The sequence below is a fragment of the Protopterus annectens genome, chromosome 11.part0, assembly GCF_019279795.1.
Source record: "Protopterus annectens isolate FY-2018-M chromosome 11.part0, PAN1.0, whole genome shotgun sequence".
In the NCBI taxonomy this organism is placed as follows: Eukaryota; Metazoa; Chordata; order Ceratodontiformes; family Protopteridae; genus Protopterus; species Protopterus annectens.
The window spans coordinates 1,132,873,458-1,132,886,457 of NC_056745.1; the positions used below are offsets into that span (position 1 = coordinate 1,132,873,458).

A 13,000-nucleotide genomic window follows, 5' to 3' on the forward strand; every position below is an offset into this window, starting at 1 on the left:
TGCTGGAGGGACAGGTTCATAACCCAGAGACTGCCCATGCTATGGAATAGACTTTCCATACATGTCAAGCAGAGCACCTCACTGGTCCTCTTCAAGAGAAATCTTGATGTGTGGATGGGAAATAGAAAATTCACCCCAGGGATCACTCCAGTGGCTCTACTTGACAGAGGCACTGGGAACTAAGGTCGGGTAGCATGATGCCAGGGTAATCGTATGGGCTAGGCTTGTAAAGGCTCCAGGGCCATTAGCCTAGTATACACCTATAAACCTATGAACCCATGAACCTATGAGCAAAGGGATAGTTCTTGTAGTGCCTAGAGTTTTCTCTTTATACAGTATTATTCTATAGGCCTGGAATATTATGAGTTAGAAACCCATCCCTCCTATGAGTCTTGTATATTTGTCAGTGTAGATTTAGGTCACTAATGCTGGCCTTTTTGCAGTCACTGTTTTTTTACTAAAGAATTAGGTTTGTATCTTTTAAGGTTCAAAAAGAAAAACATAGATCACTTCTATGCAAGATGTAGGTTATTTATTGTAAGAACAGTCATGCTAATCTAGCAGGAAAGCTGAGGGATTTAGGGTCTTTAATTTATTTTCTTAGGCCTTTCCAATTGAGTGATATGCTTGGATATTCGGATACGAAAGGAGGCCTCATACCTCTCAACTGTCCAGATATTTGCAGAATGTCCAGATTTGTACCTCATATTTTTGTTCTACTCCTCATAAAATTTGTGGTTTTCTGACAAGTCACTGGGATGAACTGAGGACCGAAGTCACAAAAATAATGGCATACATTAGTTTCAGACTTCAAATCCTTCAGAAAACAACCCTGTTTCTCTAGCAACGTTCTACGTTTTTAAGAGCAATATTTAAAATCTGTCCCTATTTTTGGGCCATTGCTCCCCCATTTTATCAGTCTTTGTCCAGATTTCTTGCACTAAGAGATTCAGAGGTATGGGAGGCATTATATTCAATGACTGATCTGATAAGAAAAAAGTACAGTAGTAAGATAATGTCTTTGAATCTTGATGGTATTCTCTTGGAATTTAACTATGCCAGATAAAAAAAAAATCCTGATTATAGTGGAGACATGATTATCAAATGAGAGAAAGAGAGAGAGTTGTCCATGTAAGTACCCAAGACTGTGTTAGTCTGAAGAAGAGTACCATTTATAACTTATCAAATCAAATGGGAGTAGCTTTTTTGCCGACCGTTACTGCTCTGCACTCTTTTGCATTTAGCTGAAGACGTTTTCAGTACACCAGCTATGTGCACATTCCAGCCATTGCTAGAGCTGTTTAGTATCAGTTCATAGGTTCATAGATTCATAGATTAATACTAGGCTACCTGCCCTTGCAAGCCATTTTAAGCCTAGCCAATTATCCCTTGTGAGACTCAAACCTTGCACCTTGTATTTGTAAGGCAAACACCTTAACCATTAGGCCACCCTTATGAACAGATGACAGTGCACAGCTTGCAGTCATCAGCAAACTTGATCAACTAGTCTTCTGAGATATGGGGCTTGGATGAAAGTAAAATCAATACCAAACATATCAGAGCCCAGCACTGATCACTGTGATACCACTCTAGATACAATTTTATGTTCAGAGAGGTTACCAACAACTTTCACAAGTTGGGATTTCTTGGATAGCTAAATTGCAATTGAATAGATAAGGATATACATTACATTTGTCTGTTTTTTTTTCAATAATAAAGTCAAAAGCTTTGGCCAGGTCAAGATAAGCAGTTTGCACTAAGTGACTTCTGTCCACAACCTCTGTAATATTTTCAAAGAAATTTACTAGGTTCAGGAGACAGGACCTATCCTTTACAAAGCCAAAGTGATAGGGGTCTAGTGCTATTAAGTTGTCTATATCTGCAAGAATGAGTTCTGCTATGATATGCTCCATAGCGTTGCATGTAAGCCTGGTGTGGCTGATGGGTCTATAATTACCTGGGTCCATAGATGGTAACCCTTGTGTAGGGGAGTCACATTAGCTGTTCTCCATGCATTAAGCACAAACCTTCTGAATAGGCTGAGGCTGAACAGTTTAAGTAGATGAATAGTCTATACTTGGCACTGATGACAGTGCATCCTGGTATATTGTCTAGCTCCATGGATGTATCACTTTTAACCTTTAACAGGGAATCTATGGCTTGTTCCAAAACGATTTCAGGAGAAATTAAATCTTCAGGGTAGGGGAGAAACCATGTTTGTAAATGGGGTAAAGTTAGTACAAAATTTGTCTGCCAATATCAGTAGCATAGCAAGGGTGGGGTGAAGGGGGGCAGTTGCCCTGGGCACAAAGTATTACAGGGTGCATTTTTTAACTCTTTGCTTGAAGAGCTGACGATGTGTGGGTCTGCTGTAAGAAGCCAGTTGGTACAAATGTACCAATCGGCTTGCTATAGTATAAGCAGATTGTTTTCTCTTCTCTGAAGAGCTGAGGGGATGTGCATGGTGTGGTCCAGCTTTAAGAATCCATTTGGTACAAAGGTACCAACTGGCTTGCTACAACATAATCCAAAGTTCTTTTCTGGATCTTCACCAAGAGCTGAAGGGAACAGCAGGAACAGGCACAAGGTGCCAAATGAATCAGCCATGGCTTTTGTTAATGTTGTTGTTGTTGTTGTTTTTCTTCCGGCTTTTCCCAGTTAGGGGTCGCCACAGCGGAACTCTGGTCCGCTAATAATTGGCAGTCAATTTTTACGGTGCTGAGGTGCCAGCCCAATGCCCGACCTTCAATGAAGGAACGCCTATTCACGCATGTCTTGCGAACGCCACTCAACCGCGGGGAGGACATGCAAACTCCACACAGAAGGTGCTCCAGCCAAGAATCAAACGGGAGAACCTCTTGCTGTGAGGCGACAACACTACCACTGCACCACCGCGGCTTCAGCCATGGCTCTTGCTAATACATTGGTTATATTCTTGAGATCAAAATGTGTGATATTATTTTAGATAAGTGCATTGTTGGACACTATTCCTTAATTTTCTGACATATTTGAAGAAAGAGTTGAGTTTCCTTTGGTTTTTGTTGCAATCATAAACTCATACTCTGCTTTGCACTTTCTAATAGGGTTTTTAAGTTATTGTAGCATGTTTTGGTGTTGTGTTGATGTGCTGATGCAGGGGAATGGGGATTTCTTACAACTTCTTTTGTTATATAGTTTATTAATACATGAGTTCCACCAGAGAGAGAGTTTTTCCCAAATTTACCATCATATTTAGGGTAGAGGGGTACTGGCTTTTCTATGTAGCAGTTTGGTGCTAGTAACAGTTGGAGGTGAATATGGCAGCCCTCAATGTTGAGTCCATTTGTGTGAGATTGTTGGGAATTCTGTCTAGGCCCTCTAAAATTAGAAGACGGTTTACCCCAGAGAAGACCCTAAAGACAGTTTAAGTTGATGGTTGAATGGTGTTACTAGGCCTGACAGAGGAGAAGACTGATGTGTGGATAGATTTAACCAGGGATGGGTAGACATGGGGTTAGACACATCCAGGAGCAAGGTTGTCATTGAGCATGCCAAGAATAATAGAGCTTCAAGAGGACAGTTTTTCAATTTGCTCAGTGTACTTGTATTAATAAAGTCTAGCAAGCACTGAGCATATCCATATTTAGAGGTCTGTATCAATCAACACTTAAGTAATTAAAGACACTGAGCAAGATGGTATCTTGTTTGCTGTTTACCCCCTCAGTTGTGTTAAGGTAATCTTTTCGGGACATTGATGGGGATTTTGGCTAGCAATGAAGTAATAGCTAGATTTGTTGGAACTCCAGCAGTTTCAGGTTAGGGTCTTGGGCAGTGGGACATGAGGTGATGGTGTTTCTGGGAAATGCAGATCCTGACCCACAGTTGTCTATGGGCCTGAAGGCATCACAGGTCCTAATCCCTGGTATAAAAGCAGTGCTGTTATTGTACTGAAAACATGTCTCTGTAATTACACAAATATGAATGTATTCAAGTTGGAGGAGGCTTTCAAGTTCTGGCTGTGACAAAGGGGGAGACTGTCAGCACAGCTAGCTGGAATTTTGTAAATAATTATACATCACTTGTGAATATCAACATTATTTATATAAGATGCTTATGTTACAACTGTATTAGAACTGTATGTCATGTGTATATCAAACTGGTTTGTACAGATATGTGTGTTAAAAATGTATTTTATAAACTGCTTGTGCTTAAAATGTAACCACAGTGTGCCCTGCTGGAAGAGAACAGAAATGTGCATGCACTGTTGTAACTGTTTAAATGTATATATTTTAACAGTGAAAATGGAAATGCAGGAGGTTAACTTCAGAAAAATAGCTGAAATTAAATTACTTTATAGGCTAGGCTGGAAAAATAATGTCTAAAACTAGGGAGCTTTCTGTATTTTCTCTATGGTGAAATAATTACTAGTCTTGAAATGTGAAGGAATGTAATTGTTTTATGACTTCCAGCATCTCTCAAAGACCTGAGGTTTATGTATTTTAACAGGTAGATGCTAAATACTGTCATCTTCCAGAAGTAGGGGATTCACCTGGAATAGAGTCAGATAACAAGAAATGATGTAATTCTGCAAGCTATTCCAGCAGTAATATTTGAGATATTAATTGGAGAACTCTCTGAGAGAGAGGGCATTCTGTATTCTGTCTTGGACCTGATGACAAGACCAATTCAGCACATCTGCCTTGCTCTGAAGAAGTAAGTTTTAGGGAACAATACAATTCTCTTGGATATAGTCAAGAATATAGCAAAGCTTAGTTTAGATATGTTTCTTTATTTATTTGAGACTGTCCTGCAATGTTGTTTTAAATATTTGCTGTGATTTTGTACTCTGATGTCACTATGAATATATACTGAGTATTTTTCTTGTTCTTTTATTATTTATTATTAAATATATTTAAACATTTAATTGTGGCTGATCTATGTAGAGATATTTAAGTTTTGAGAGTACTTGCATATTTATTTGGTGACACTGTGTGGGCCACTCCTAACAGCCTTGCTCTTGATCAAACTACTATTTGTATTAATATTAGTATTACACAGTAAGATTGGACACCCTTAAAGTAGTTGATAAGGAGTTGGCAGGTGGCAGTGATAACTACCTTATAGTCTAGCCAAAAGGGGGCATAGCTAGTACACCTGTGCCAGCCTTTCCCAGGTGTGTGTGTGTGTGTGTGTGTGTGTGTGTGTGTGTGTGTGTGTAAATCAAACCTCAAAGAGTGCATGTGTCAGCTATTTGGGCAGGGACATGAAGCACTGGTTGGACAAAGAGGGTGTTGGAGTTCTTGGCTTGGCCACTCAGCTGAGATCTCAACTCTATAGCTGTGCCAGTGTGGAGTCTTACTGGGGATCTGGAGAAAGAGGGAGAAAACAGCCCCAGACTAACTCTGATCTCTGTGTGCTCTAAAGGGAAATTGCACTTGATGCAGAGAGCTGCATATGGAAATACTGCAGGTGTACCTGTTATCCTCCCAGTGTACGTCCCCCACTGTTGCCAGTGGTGAGCATTGGGGGCACCAGGATTAATGGTCCAATGGTAGGTTGTCACATATTTATTGGTGGCAGTGGTGGGAATCACCAAATCACATATTAGGATTCAATGGTGTGGATATTGAACTCCTGTAGCCTGTAAACAGGAGTCACTAATGAAGGTGTTTGCACTCTCAAGCAGCCACACAGTAGACATTCAGAGTTTCGTATCACAATAGTTTTATTTATTTTGTGTTAGCTTAGTTAGTCAGGGAGAGCAGGCAAGAATGTCAGTAGAGGAATATGGCAAGCTGACAAGGAGCTAGTTGGCTAAGATATGCCATGACAAATGACTAGTGCATACCAATGCGACTAAAGCAAAAATTATTGCAGTCTTCTTCGCAGTTAAATCACATAGCAGCAACCAGAAGGGCAACCAGACTGGCCTTGGATGTCTTGATGGGGAATTATTTTGATAATGCAGTATTTTGTGTGCATGCAGTTACATGCAGTCAGTCTTGAAGACAAGCATGTGGGTCTGGTAGCCTTGGGGGACCCAGACATACCACACACTTGAAGCCAGAACTGGTGAGGTGGCTACTTCAGGAAGGGAGCTACCCTGTAGCAGTGAGACTGAATGTGAGCCACAGCTGTTGTGAGTACTGATGTTTCCTTGGACAGAGTGACTGTAAGGGCAGAGGTGAGTAGTAGTACCCAGGCTGACAGTGAGGCACCGCTGTCAGAGGATACCAGACTTCCTGTGGAAGGGGAGCTGGAAGGGTTACAAAGAAAGAGTTGAGACAGCTGACAGACATTACAAGGTTTGAGGAAGGTAGCCAGAGAGGCACCTGATATTCAAGGAAAGGGGAAAATCTGTATACTGGGACAAAGGGTTACTGTATAGAGAGTGGACACCTGAGGGAGGACTAGAGTGTGAGAGAATGCAATAGTTGATCATTCCCAGAGCCTACAGCCTGGCATTTCTAGCCATAGCCTATGGCATTCCCTTTGCAGGTCATATGGGCATAAAGCGTACAAAGAGACATATTGTGCTGAAATATTATTGGCCTGGGATTTCCATGGATGTAACAGGGTACTGCAGGACCTGTGAGGAGTGCCAAAAAGTAGGCAAAGTAGGAGACAAGGTCAAAGTTCCTTTGATGCCTTTGCCTGTGATTGAAGAGCTGCTTCAGAGGGTAGCTATGGATATTGTGGGGCCACTGAGTACCCCAAGTTCCACAGAAAAGAAGTATATCCTAGTGGTAGTAGATTATGCTACCAGATACCCTGAGGTGGTAGCTCTGTCCTTCATTGAGGCAGAAAATGTGGCAAACGCTTTGTTAGGGATTTTCAGCAGGGTAGGTTTCCCAAAAGAAATACTGACTGACAGAGGTGCCAATTTCACATCACACTTACTGGCTTGTCTGTGGAAGGACTGTGGGTTGAAGCACCTAAAGACCACCGCCTACCACCCCAGACTAATGGTCTGGTGGAGAGGTTAAATTGTACACTAAATACCACGCTATAGGCATTTGCAGACCAGTTTTAGAGGGACTGGGACAAATATTTGCTCCATCTGTTATTCCCTTACAGAAAGGTGCCCCAGGAATCCTCAGGTTTTTCACCCTTTAAGTTGCAGTATGGGCATAGGGTGAGGTGACTTCTAGATTTAATTCATGATAAGTGGGAGGGTGAGTGTGAATCCCACAAGGACTCTGTTGTGGCATATATCCTAAACCTCAGGGCAAGACTCAGGGAATTCATGGGCTTGGCCCAGGAAAAACTGGCAGAAGCCCAACAGCAGAAAAAGGTCTGGTATGAGAGGAATGCTCAAGCTAGAGAGTATGCTGTGGGGCAGCAGGTTATGGTTCTCATTCCTGTCAGACACAACAAGCTGCAGGCAGCTTGGGATGGACCCTTCAGAGTGGTAAGGAAGATCAGTGATGTTAACTACATGGTAGAAATGCTGGGTAGGAGGCAGGGGCACAAATTGTGCCATATTAACATGATGAAATCTTACCATGATAGGGAGACCCTGGTGCTAAGTATTTGCAGTAGGAGGCAGGAGGAGTCTGAGGGGTATCTAAGGCTACAAGGTGCCAGCCATCAAAATCCCAAATTACAATGGTGGAGCCTAGAGTTGCAGGCATATGATATGACAGTACAGCACTGTAGTGGGGTTAGCAATCCCAATGCAGATGGGCTTTCAAGACAGGGTATGGGGCAATGTATTCCCAAATAGGCTCATCCCTCTCGAGCAACATTTCTTAAGGGTCACTTGCAAAATTAGCTTGAGTCTTTGAGCAGGGGAAGAAGTGTGATAAATGGGGATACTGCCAGCACAGCTAGCTGGAATTTTGTAAATAATTGTATATCATTTGTGAATATCAACATGATTCATATAAGAAGATTGTGTTACAACTGTATTAGAACTGTACGTCATGTGTATATCAAACTGTTTCATACAGATATGTGTGTTAAAAGGTATTTTGCAAAGTGCTTGTGCTTAAAATGTAACCACAGTGTGCCCTGCTGGAAGAGAACAGAAACGTACATGCACTGTTGTAACTGTTTAAATGTATATATTTTAACAATGGAAATTGAAATACAAGAGGTTAATTTCAAAAAATAGCTAAAATTAAATTACTTTATAAGTTAGGCCAAAGACATAATGTCTAAAACTATGGAGCTTTCTATATTTTTTCTAGGGTGAAATAATTAATAATCTTGAAATGTGAAGGAATGTAATTGCTTTATGACTTCCAGCATCTGCCAAAGATCTGAGGTCTATGTATTTTCACAGGTAGATGCTAAATACTGTCAGCTTCCAGCAGTGGGGGATTCACCTGGGATAGAATCAGATGGCAAGAAATCATGTCATTCTGCAAGCTATCCCAGCAGTAATATTTGAGATATTAATTTGAGAACTCTCTGAGAGAGAGGGCATTCTGTATTCTGGCTCAGACCTGGCAACAAGAACCATTCACCACATCTGCATTGCTCTGATGAAGTAAGTTTCCAGGGAACAGTACAATTTTCTTGGATATAGTCAGGAATATAGCAAAGCTTAGTTTAGATATTTTCTTTATTTATTTGAGACTGTCCTGCAATGTTGTTTTAAATACTTCCTGTGATTTTGAACACTGATGTCACTGTGAGTATATACTTTGTATTTTCTTGTTCTTTTATTATTTATTATTAAATATATTTAAACCTTTCATTGTGGCTGGTCTGTGTAGATATATGTAAGTTTTGAGAGTACTTGCATATTTATTTGGTGACTCTGTGTGGGCCACTCCTAATAGCTTTGCTCTTGGTCAAACTACCATCTGTATTAATATTACGCAGTAAGATCGGACAACCTTTGTTATGGGCCTTAAAGTAGCTGATAAGGAGTTGGCTGGTAGCAATGATAACTACCTTAATGTCAGGGGAAATGGGGGTATAGCTAGTAAACCTTTGTCAGCCTTTCCCAGGCATGTGTGTGTGTGTGTGTGTGTGTGTGTGTGTGTGTGTGTGTGTGTGTGTGTGTGTGTGTGTGTGTGTGTGTGTGTGTGCGTGTGTGTGTGTTGTGTAAATCAAACCTCAAAGAGTGTGTGTGTGTCACCTATTTGGGCAGTGACTCGAAACACTGGTTGGACGGAGAGGGTGCTGGAGGTCTTGGCTTAGCCACTTAGTTGCAATCTCAACTCTATAGCTGTGCCAGGTTGGAATCATACTGGGGATCTGGAGAAAGAGGGAGAAACCAGCCCCGGACAGACTGTGGTCTCTGTGTGCTCTTAAGATAAATTACACTTGATGCAGAAAGCTGCATCTGGAAATACTATGTGTGTACCTGTTATCCTCCCAATGTATGTCCCCATCTCTTCCCAGTGGTGAGGCTTTGGGCTCCTTGATTACTGGTCCAATGGTGGGTTGTCACAATAGCATCTTTATGTTTAGACTCCTAGTGTTACATTGTGCCACCATGATATCAAAAACCCACTGAAGCACAATTCCATGGGTGCCCAACCACATGACTTTATTAATAAAATTCAGGTTTTGTCTCTGTCTATGAAAGAGTCCATCAAAACTACATATCCAGTAGGTAGATACACTTAAATAGGAAATATTCATATGACTTAATAAAAGTCAACTAGGAATTTAAAAACACATACATTATAATTACATACATAAAGCAAGTACTGGTACATACATTCAGGAAGTTTAAATTACAGTTTAGCTGCACCCAGTTTAAATAAACTAGTAGCAGAATATTTTCATTTACTCCTGGTTTGGCAGTAGCATCAGTTTAACTGCCATAACAATGCAACATAAAAACTCAGTTAATAAACTCAGTTAATAAAATCTTGTGGTTGTCCACTCATAGAAATGTGCTGCAGCATGTTTTTTGGATTCTTGGTTTGTGGTTCGCTGTTTTTTGACATTTCTTTTTTTTTTTTTTTTTTTGGATTCTAAATACCACCACTATATTGTCTGAATCTGAGTTAAATTTTTTTCACTGAAATGTCAGTATACAAGGTCTGCATAAAAAAGGACACTATGGGAACAGAAAAGGTTTTATTTAGCAAGTTTCTAGAAGCCATTGTATAAGAGATGTAAAATCCCAGGTGAAACAAGAAGTCTTATCTACTGTCTCATCCTAGGCAAGTAGATACTTGTTCTCCTATGAATAGGGAGCCCGACAGCCAGGCAGGTAATTGAATCTATACATGCTTGTACACACACACACACACACACACACACACACACACATATATATATATATATATATATATATATATGTATATACACACACACACACACACACACACACACACACATAGAGACAAAGAGAGAGAGAGGAAAGAGAGAAATAGTTTATTTTGTTGTATTTGTTTTTATTGACAAAATGAACTGATGAGTGTGTTTTTGATCATGTGGTTTTGTCTGAGTCACAGAAATGTCAAATCCAGGGACATTAACTTTCTATGTTATGAGTGTGGTTTGCTTGGTAGATGTTAAGTGGAGTGTTTTAGTAATACCATAGCTTTTGAATATGCCAAATCCTTCAGCATTAAGTGCAGGAATGTGTATGTAGGTTACAGTTAGAATAAGAGGATAGATGCAGTGTTGTACATGTGCATTTATGTGATGAGTGCGTATGAGTACCTTGTCTTGTAATAATGTTAGGAAAAGGATTTTTCACAAGGTAATGTGTAGGACTAGGTTGGGTTAGGGGTTAAGTAACCACCTTACTTGTGTGTTATATTCCTAACCCTGGTCCTGGTGCTGCCCATATCTCTTCAAAGAATGTCCAGATTTTTGCCTCATATTTTTGGTCTGTTCCTCATAAAATTTGTGGTTTACTGACCAATCAGTGAGAGTCGTAATTAGTAAGTAATAACATATGTTTGTGTTTCGGACTTCATATACTTCAGAAAATGCATACTAACACAAATCCTGTTATTCTAGCGAATTTCTAAGTTTATAAGAGCAATATTTAAAATGTGTCCCTATTTTTGGACCTTTGTCCCAAATTATTTTAGGTTTCATCCAGATTTTTTGCACTAAGAGGTTGAGAAGTATGCTGCTGTCCTAACCCCAACCCCACGCATTACTTTACAAAAACCCTTTCCCTATCTTCTCTGATAGCTTTACTATTCACAAATGATGCTAGGTATATCTAAAGGTACTGTTAGGTTTTAAGTTTTTTTATTTTTTTTACCATTCAGAAATATGTGTGTGTGTGTGTGTGTGTGTGTGTGTGTGTGTGTGTGTGTGTGTGTGTGTGTGTGTGTGTGTGTGTGTGTGTGTGTGTGTATGTGTGCACCCGTGTATTATTTTAAGGTTAGTTACTTTTGGCATGTAGACATCAATGTTATGTGCATCAGTGTCTCTAAACATTGAAATGAATGTGTAACGCATATGTGTGTGTGTGTGTGTGTGTGTGTGTGTGTGTGTGTGTGTGTGTATAAACACACACACACATATGGAATGGATGGCTCAAATTAAATAGCGCTTTTTGAAGACATTTGGTTATAATTTACTTTTGCTACAATGTCCTGTTTATACAGTTTTATCCTTGATTATACTATGCTATTCATGGTGTATCTCTTTTGCACTTGTTAACTTTCTAGGTAACAGCTTATGACCTCAGGATTTCTAAAAATTATATATTCATTTTTAAGTACTTAAGCTTAATGTGAAAAACAAATGAGTGTAACAGAAATATTTTCTTGCCTAAAATATGATTACCATCTTATTTTGTAAAAGAACAAATACTGCTAGCTTAAGGGGATTTTCCTATAGGGGTGTCTCAGTACTGTATAAGAATGCTGTCTCAGCATGTTGTCTATGTGTGACAGATGTGGACTGATGAGAGAAATGCTGCCAGCAACCATAATCACTGTAATGTGGCCATTAATTGCCGTCACCCGCTTCGCAGGATAGATGACTTTGTTTTTCCGGCATGACCCCCTTCTGCAAGAAAACAAGTTAAAATCAAATATTTCAGACTGTGTAGGCCTTCCAGTTGCTTATCACATTAATGGAGTGGCAATATCATATTTATTCTAAATAATGACATGTCAGTTTCTGAATGAACAGGTGCATATTTCTGAACACTAAACTTAGCTTACAAGTTTCTTTACAGTCTGACTGCAAGCAATGTTAATCTTGCCTGAGCAGTGAGAGGAACAACATGATAAAAGGCCTGAATTAATGCAGATACACTATCTGCTCACCATGGGCAGGTGGTAATAAAAAGTGCCCTTCCTTTCTACAAGTGCCTTTAGATGATCATGTACTGTACTACAGGACATTCCTGCATTTATCTTCAGTTTACCTATACAGCTATATGTATATATATATATATATATATATATATATATATATATATATATAAATATATATATATATATATATATATATATATATATATATACACACATGAAATATGTGGGGGTCTAATGGATAATAAATGAAATACCATGTACTCTAGGCTTAGGGGAAACAGTACTGGAATTACTGCAAAGCCATTACTCATTAATGAGTTCCCTAAATTTAGGATATTACACAAACTAGATGTTGTCGCTTCACAGTAAGACGCTGACTGGTTTGACTCTCAGCTAGGGCGTCTTCTGCGTGAAGACATGCGTGAATGGGCATACCTTCATTGAAGGTTGTGTGTTAGTGCTGGCAACTCAGCACGTAAAAATCAACTGCCAATCATTAGCGGACCAGAGTTCCGCTGTGGCGACCCCTAACTGGGAAAAGCCGAAAGACACAACAACACAATCTAGATGTCAACATTTTCCATTCATCTGCTTTCCCCTATTTTCAGGTCTATATTGCTGTTTCCCAATCATTTAAGAGGGCTTTGATAATTTTCTTTTGAACAGGACTGTGTGTAGTCTCCATACATTTTGAATTGATTTATTTATTTACTTAAATGCATTTACTGGGACAGATCACTGATACAAAAGGATTTCAGGCTCAGCCTAGGCGCAAAACCAAAACAATCAAATATTCACAAGTAAAAGTACATTTTAAAAGC

General features: G+C 39.6%; 1 protein-coding gene across 1 annotated transcript in view; it reads left to right on the forward strand.

Annotated features, from left to right (window-relative positions):
• Nucleotides 1–13,000, forward strand: part of TMEM178B (transmembrane protein 178B) — a 311,456-nt gene that overhangs the window by 79,856 nt on the left and 218,600 nt on the right. The gene's annotated exons all lie outside the window — the stretch shown is intronic.